The following is an 8829-nucleotide window of genomic DNA, read 5'->3' on the forward strand; positions in this document are numbered from 1 at the left end:
CTCTTTTAATTAATTTTTCTTTTTAGGGGGGGGGGGGGGGGGGTGAGGCTTCTAGGAAAACTGCTTGAGTTAATTGGAAAACTATTTGTCTACGTAAGGAGTATGGAGGTCTGGGGGTTAGACAGTTGAAAGAGTTTAACTTGGCACTTTTAGGTAAATAGTGTTGGAGGATGTTAGTGGATAGAGAGGGGATGTGGTTTAGAGTGTTGGCAGCTCGGTACGGGGTGGAGCGAGGGCGACTGAGAGCTGGAGGGAGGCACGGGTCTGTGCGGGTGGCGAGAGATAGCGAGTATTAGGGAGGGTGTTGGTGTGTTAGAGGGTAGATGGTTTGGGGATCATGTTGTCAGGAGGGTGGGGGTGTCGATACTTTTTTCTGGACCGATCCCTGGTTAGATGAGGTCCCTTTGAGTGAGCGGTTTGGGCGTTTGTTTGAGTTGGCTGAGACCAAACCGTTTACGGTGGCTGAAATGTTCTATCGAGGATGGGGGACGGATGGGGAGGCCTAGGTGTGGCGTAGGCAGTTGAGGGTGTGAGAGGAGGAGATGTTAGGGGAGTATCAGTCTTTACTTTCTAACATTTCTTTACAAGTACAATCTTCAGATATGTGGCAGTGGCAGCCAGACCCCGACACAGGCTTCACTGTTCGTGGAGCATATTAGCTCTTGACTACTCTTGACTCCGTTACTTTGAATGAAGCAGAGCATCTGATTTGGCACCCTCAGGTTCCCTTGAAGGTCGTCATTTTTGCATGGCGTTAACTGCGTGACAGGTTGCCCACTAAGTCAAACCTGGTCACTAGAGGCATATTATCTTCTGCAGCTCATTTGTGTGTATCTTGTTGTGGGGTGGCAGAGTCGGCTCATCACTTATTCATCTCCTGCAACACTTTTGGTTCTCTTTGGGATCTAGTTCGGACTTGGATTGACATTTCTTCGGTGGTTTCTACTTCTATCTGGGATCATTTTGTTCAGTTTACTCTCTCAGCTGGTGGATCTAGAGCACGTCGGTCTTTTTTACAACTCATTTGGCTTGCTAGCGTATAGGTTGTGTGGACGGAAAGAAATCACAGGTTATTCAGAAGCTCAGTTAGTACTATTTATCAATTGTTGGAGAAGATCAAGATTTTCTCCTATAGGTGGTTGAAGACGACGAATGTTACCTTAGTCTCAAACTACCATAGTTGGTGGTCTAGTCCTTTATTATGTTTAGGCCTTGTATGATTATTTATTTTTTTCTGTGACTATTTGTAAACTCTGGTAGTTTATCTTGACACATCTTGTGCTAAGGAAACTTGTTTGTTAATATATCTCATTTTGACTTGTTCAAAAAAAAGTAATAGTTTAAAAGAATAAAAGTGATTGAATGTAACTATATGTGTCAGCAGACACCAACATGTGTTTGGAGTACACCGAACACAATTTCAGTCTGAAGTGTTGATTCTATTGGTCGTGACATTAAGATATCCACACGATTTAGGTGTTTAAAATTGTTATGAGACTAATTCTCGAGTAAATTTTTGGCAATATTATATTAAAATCATTTTCATCCACACAGCAATTATAAGTTGACAGATGCTGGTGTGGTGTGTGTGAATGTGTCGGTTTGGGATAATCAATGCTTACATAACAAACCCAAATTTAACATTAACACTTTCTTTGAAAATCTAATGAGCATGAGATTGATCAAAGTATATTTATTTATTATTATAAAATATAAATAATGTTTAAAGTTTGAATTGGTCAACAAATTTAGCAAGGGAAAGAGAGATGACATGAAATGAAATGTGGTTGGGACAAGTACATGTGTGTATTAATAATTGAAATCTGTCATGACATGGACAAGGTGTAGTGTTTGCTCTGCACAAACTCACACTCCTGCATGTGTTGACACTAAACACTGATGATCTAACACCCAAGTAATGTATTGAGACGTTGCCACTTCACCAAACATTTGCAAAGAATATTAATTTCGATACTATGCTCTTATTAACTCAGACTTTATAAAACCGCAGCTAATAGCAGATGTCTCAAAAGTCCCTACCGATTATTACATAAAGGTGGTAAAGTATCCTCTGCTTAATTCTGCTTAATTCCCACTCTATTAGTATTGACATCTCTACCGATTATTATATCAAAATGTACCACGAATCGAAATACTTACCGAGTATACCTCCCATGAACCTGATATTATGAGAGTAGTGTACCGTGTATCAGAACTCGTAACACGTACCGAAGAGAATTGCAAACTTGATGACTATGCTCAAAATATTTTGGAGAGGCTCATGCATCATTTTAAATTTTTAGTATTTAATTTAAGTTTATAAAATTGATTTATTAATCGAGAATTATTGATAGCTTTGGTCAAGATGAGGTGTTATTAGATATCGGATCCCGCGATTCTAAATTAGAGGAGACAACATGTAATAAGGGTCATCGAGACAACATTTAATAAGGGTCATCGAGGCAACATATAACCAAATTTATATAGACAATAAGAATTGGACTTAAGGGTCGTCGATACAATATTTAATAAGCGTCATTGAGACAACATATAACTGAATTTATACGGACAATAAGAATTGAACCTAAGGATCATTGAGACAACTATTAATAACATGTACCCGAATTTATATAGCCAATAAGAATTTAACTTCATGGTAGTCAAGACAACATTTAATAAGGGTCATAGAGGCAACATGTAACCGAATTTATATAGCCAATAAGAATTTGCCTGCATGGTCGTCGAGCCAACATTTAACAAGGTCATAGAGGCAATTTATAACCTAATTTACATAGCCAATGAGAATTGGACTTAAAGGTCATCTAGATAACATGAAATTAAAGCTCATCATGGCAACTTTTTTCAAATTTATAAAGCAAATAAGAATCGGACTTAAGTGTCATTGAGGCAACATGTAACCGAAATGATATACCCAATAAAAATTGGACGTAAGGGTCGTCGAGCCAATATTTAATAAGGCAACATTTAACCGAATTTATATAACCAATAAGAATTGGACTCAAGGGGCGGTCATCAAAGCAACATCTAATAAGAGTCACTGAGGTAACATGTAACCGAATTTGTATAGCCAATAAGAATTGGACTTCATTGTCGTCGAAACAACATTTAATAAGGGTCATTGAGAAACTTATAACCGAATTTATATAGCCAATAAGAATTTGACTTAAGGGTCATCGAGACAACATTTAATAAGGGTCATCGAGGCATCATGTTACCAAATTTATATAGCCAGTAAGAATTAGACTTAATGGTCGTCGAGACAACATTTAAATAAGGGTCATCAAGATAACATTTAACTGAATTTATGTAGCCAATCAGAATTAGACTTAAAATCATTGAAGCAACCATATACTTCGCACCAAGGATATTAAAAAGGTTAGAAAAGTACTGAGAAGAACTGATAATATAGAGGAGCTGCACCTAATAAGAGGACACAGCCACCAGTAAACAAATATTTGTTTTTAAAACAAAATGAGTTTGGGCAGACCATAAAACCATGAAAGTATACAAAAATAAAGTAATAGATATTACCTGATGACCATCAAAGAATATTTTTGCATATGATCATAGAATCATGGTTACGAATAAGAAGATGAAGAAGATCAACGGTTCTACTTCTATAGTTGAAAGAAACCTTTGTCTCACTATCACATCAAAGAATATTCTTCCAGTTTCTCACTAACCACACTAAACTAAGAAGCGCGGTCAAACAATTCTTCCAGTTTCTATTACACAGAGAATCACATTAATTCACAGAAATATACTTTGTGACATATGCAATAAAATACTAATTTGCATCTTCGCCAAAAAAAATGATAAACTAAACATAGATTGGAATATAAAAAGGAAAACTATATATATATATATATATATATATATATATATATATATATATATATATATATATATATATATATATATATATATATATATGTGTGTGTGTGTGTGTTGTGTAGAAAGTAAGAATAAGAAAATATGTAAGTTGAAAAACAAAGGAAACAAGTATACATACAGAATTGTGAAAAATACCTAGAGCAAGTCGACATGCCATCATTCCCAGCGTATTGTTTGCAATATGACCAGTAAGTTCTACCAAAATATCAACTTGATCTTCTCTAACCATATCGGCGACCTTCTTTTCATCAGTCCCATAAATATTTTGCCAGATCCCACCCTTCTTTACGACTTTGTGTCTAAACTGAATGGTTCTTGCATCTGCCAGCAACATCACAAGAAATCAATTTCAAAATGGAAAAAAAAAGATATTGAGGATAAGACAAATTATGGAAATCTGAATTATGTCAAGACATATTATGTTGATGTCTCCATGCAGGCTAGAATGGATTCTCCCTTACTAAGTCTGACAATCCATATATCATGGTACTATAAAGCTACTTTTATGGCTTATGACAACTAAAAACCACTAGCAACTTCATTCATGGCTTATGACAACTAAATGTTAGTTTTCCAATGCTTATTAAGATCTCCTAAAGCAAGTAGAAGATCATAATTTCAACATTCCTAATAGATCGATTCAGCAAGTGTCGGGATATAATCAAGTAGATACACTCCAAAAAGCTTATTGTATATGTGCTCGTGTGAAAATTGTAACTTTATAATACTTAAAGTTCTGACTGAATTACAAAACCAGAATAAGGGGCTACGACTTGAAAAATATATCATATATCTAACATTTCTTAAATTGTGTCATTTGCTTCCAAAAAAAGTAACAGTAATTCCTAAAGTAATTAATTTCCTAGATCTATAAGCATCTGCAAAGATTGAGAAACTTTCTCTTCCAAAAGATCTCAAATCACTCTGCCAAAAGATATTTTCAGTTACCCTGAAGAAAAATATGTCTCAAGCTCCTCTAATATTTGTTTCACATTTCTACTATCAAAGAAAAAGAAACACATTCAAAAGCAAACCGCCCAAAACTTTTTTCAGTTCATGGTGGAGAGTTAAGATAAACTAAACCTCTAATTTTAAGATTGAACTGGAAAATATTATGCAATTACCAATTGTAAGCCCAAATACACCGCAAAAACTTTAAAAATTGATGAAATGGATTAAAAAAATTATATGAAGCATTTATACATGGATTCATAATTTATACAGCTGAATAAACAATCACTTTATATTTGGCGTAGTTATGATGGATAAGGGGAGCTTCTATGAAATATGACATAGTGTGTGTGTAAAAATAATTAAGAGATAGATATCCTATCACAAGAGACCGTTCAGGATGTCCCAAGATGTGAGTTAAAAATTAAAACATCTCAGCTCCTCACTCTCAACATTTTCCATCTACCACATTCTATAACACAACTTCAGTCATGCCCTCTTTCTCTTTTCTTCAACAATTTCAACAAAATCTATATGTTATGAAAATAAAAACAGTTCACACACTTGTCCCATGAACTTATTTCAGTTGGTAGGGACATTGCATTTTGTATGCAAGAGCTGGGTTCGAACTCCGGACACTCTCCTTATTCACCTTAAGGGTGGAATTATAGCCACTAGGCTACCTGACAAAAAAAAACCAGTTCATACACCTCAAAGATAGAGCAATAAACATGATTCCAATTCAAAAAACACGGCTTACCAAAAGCAGGAGCAGTAGCAGCCAAAATAGCCAGAGTTGAAGCCTTGCTAGCTAAAAAAAACTGCAAGTAACGAAACTGTGCTTATTAGGAATGAATTATAGCTCAAATATAAATGTTGTGGATATGCATTGTTCACTTGTTTCATATCCAATCAAATAAGGACTGCTAGATAAACAAGTGATAAATTGAAAACAAGACTTAACAGATATAAAGATTTTCACTCGTACAGATAATTGGACATCAAATTTACAATTGTTGAAATTGAGTTAATGGGGATTGAGGTTCAAACTCTCAACATTGTACCAAAATTTACAATTTGCAGCCCCGATCAATTTAGTGTGTAGAACCACTAGATAAACCGGATAAACTTTGATTTACATATGCAAATGAAATTTCTTAAGAAAAACATATACTAGTTATCTTTTATCAAGGTATTCTATTCGATCAAGCATACAAAGACGTGGCAAGCAAGTTTGATACAGGAGTTTGGATATTAGGGATTAGATCCGGTAATACCATGTAACTATACCAGGAGTAGCAATATTTCAGAATACCACTCGTTGATGTAGAAACGATGAACACAAATAGAGATTTTAGGGTTAAGAAGAATTTGTTGAAATATTGGATTCCTTATTCTCATGGCCACAACGGCTTATAAATAGCAAGCTGGTTACAACATCAACCAATCATTGCAGAGGAAATAATAATACGACTGTTGTGAATTCAAAAAAAAAATCACACCAATGATAATCTTGATGTGTGGAGCAAATACGATTAAGCAATCAAAATAAGCGAACGGCAATAATAATCACAAGTAATGATAAACGGCGAGAAAAGAAAAGGACACAATAAATTGTTTACCCAGTTCAGTCAATGTGACCTACTCTGGGGGAGAGAGCAGCTCTCCGTTCCACTATCAAACTTTGTTCCTTGATTACAATGAGATTCTCAAAAGAGTTACAAGAAAATAGAGTTATCCTATTTCTACCCTTTTCCCAAATCTCTTCCCGTGACCAAGAGATTTCAATGAAAGTGTTTCCCAAGGTGATAGAATGATTACCCAACCCTAGAGTGTTCACAAGATGTTACTCTTCTAACCCTAGTTTGTATGTTGGCCTCAGAAACCCTAAAAACTTGTTATGAAAAACAGAAAACGTGACCCTTTAAATACTCTGCAGCGATTTCCGCCTGAAACACAGCTTTTTCCGCCTGGGGCGGAAACTTCCGCCTGAAACACCAGTATTTCCGCCTGGGGCGGCAAAACAGTGAGCACCCCTTTTCCTGCTTCAAATTTCCGCCCGGAACACAGGTTTTCCGCCCGGGGCGGAAAACAGCAGACTAGTGTTGTTTTTCTTCACGTTTTCAAGGCAATTTGCAACAAATCTCCACCTTGCCTTTAAAACGATGGTGATGTCAACTTCCCATCAACCACCGTGCTGCTCTCTCCAACCTCCGTCTACTCTTCAACGAAGTTAATTAAGTCCAAGCAATGCTTGAACTTAGCTCTAGGTAATGATTTGGTGAACATGTCAGCTGGATTCTCCTCTGATGCAATTTTCTGTACCATGATCTCTTTTGTTTCAATCATGTCTCTTACAAAGTGCAACCGGATGTCAATGTGCTTTGTCCTTTCATGATACACCTGGTGATTTGCCAAATGAATGGCACTCTGACTGTCACAATGTATCTTCACACACCCTTGACTAATCCCCATTTCTCCAATCATACCCTTCAACCATATGGCTTCCTTGACCCCTTCAACGAGAGCTATGTATTCTGCTTGAGTTGTTGACAAGGCTACAACAGATTGTTGATTGGCCTTCCACGTTACCGCTGTACCGAACAATGTAAACACAAAACCCGATAAGGATTTTCTAGTGTCAATATTACCTGCATAGTCCGCATCCACATATCCCTCCAAGGCATCTCTTCCTGGATCAGTTCTTGTGTACTTCAGACCACCCTTCAAAGAACCATTCAAATACCTCAGAACCCACTTCAAAGCTTGCCAATGAACTTGGCCCGGATTTGCCATAAACCGACTTACCACACTTATTGCATATGATAAATCAGGCCTACTACAAACCATGCCATACATGATGCTTCCAACCCCACTTGCGTAGGGAGTACTCTCCATCTCCTTTCTCTCATCCTCGGATTGAGGACACTGTTTTATCGACAACTTTGAATTGTGACCAAGTGGTGTATTCACTACCTTAGAATCTGTCATTCTAAACCGCTCCACCACTTTCTTCAAATAATCATGCTGAGATAAGAACAACTCACCTTTACTCCGGTCTCTCAAGATATCCATACCAAGTATCCTCTTCGCATTTCCAAGATCCTTCATCTCAAATTCACCATTTAATTTCTCCTTGAGCTTTTGAATCTCATGCTTGTCAGAACTTGCCATAAGAATATCATCTACATAAAGAAGGAGGTAGAGAATGACTTTCTCATTCCTCTTCATCATGTACACACAACTGTCATAGTTGCTTCTCACAAATCCAGTCTTCAATAAGAAATCATCAAACCGACGATACCACTGCCTCGGACTCTGCTTCAACCCATACAAAGATTTCTTCAACAGACATACTTTAGAATTGTCTTCCACAAAACCTTCAGGTTGTTGCATGTAGATAGTTTCTTCTAACTCTCCATGTAAGAATGCGGTCTTCACATCCATCTGTTCTAACTCAAGATCATACATGTTGACAATAGCCATAAGTACCCTTATAGAACAATGTTTCACCACCGGTGAGAAGATTTCATTGTAATCAATCCCTTCTACCTGAGTAAAACCCTTTGCTACAAGTCTCGCCTTATACCTTGGTGCTTCGACCCCTGGTATACCTTCTTTCCTTTTGAACACCCACTTGCTACCAACTACCCTTTTATTTTTAGGTAATGGCACAAGCTTCCAAGTCTGGTTTTTCTCCAATGAAAGCATTTCCTCATTCATTGCCTTCAGCCAGTCTTGACTATCTATGCTTTCTGATGCTTCCCTGAAGTTCTTTGGTTCCGAGTCTTGCACTTCTTCAGCTGCATTCAAAGCATAACAAATAAGGTCAGCATAACCGAGTCTATTAGGTGGACGAATAACTCTCCTCTCCCTATCTCTTGCTAGCTGATAGTCAGGAACAGTTGTTTCATCACTTCCACTCTCATCAGGTACTTGAGTCTCATCCTCCTTTTCCCTCTC

Source organism: Trifolium pratense, linkage group LG1 (genome assembly GCF_020283565.1).
Source record: "Trifolium pratense cultivar HEN17-A07 linkage group LG1, ARS_RC_1.1, whole genome shotgun sequence".
Taxonomy (NCBI): Eukaryota; Viridiplantae; Streptophyta; class Magnoliopsida; order Fabales; family Fabaceae; genus Trifolium; species Trifolium pratense.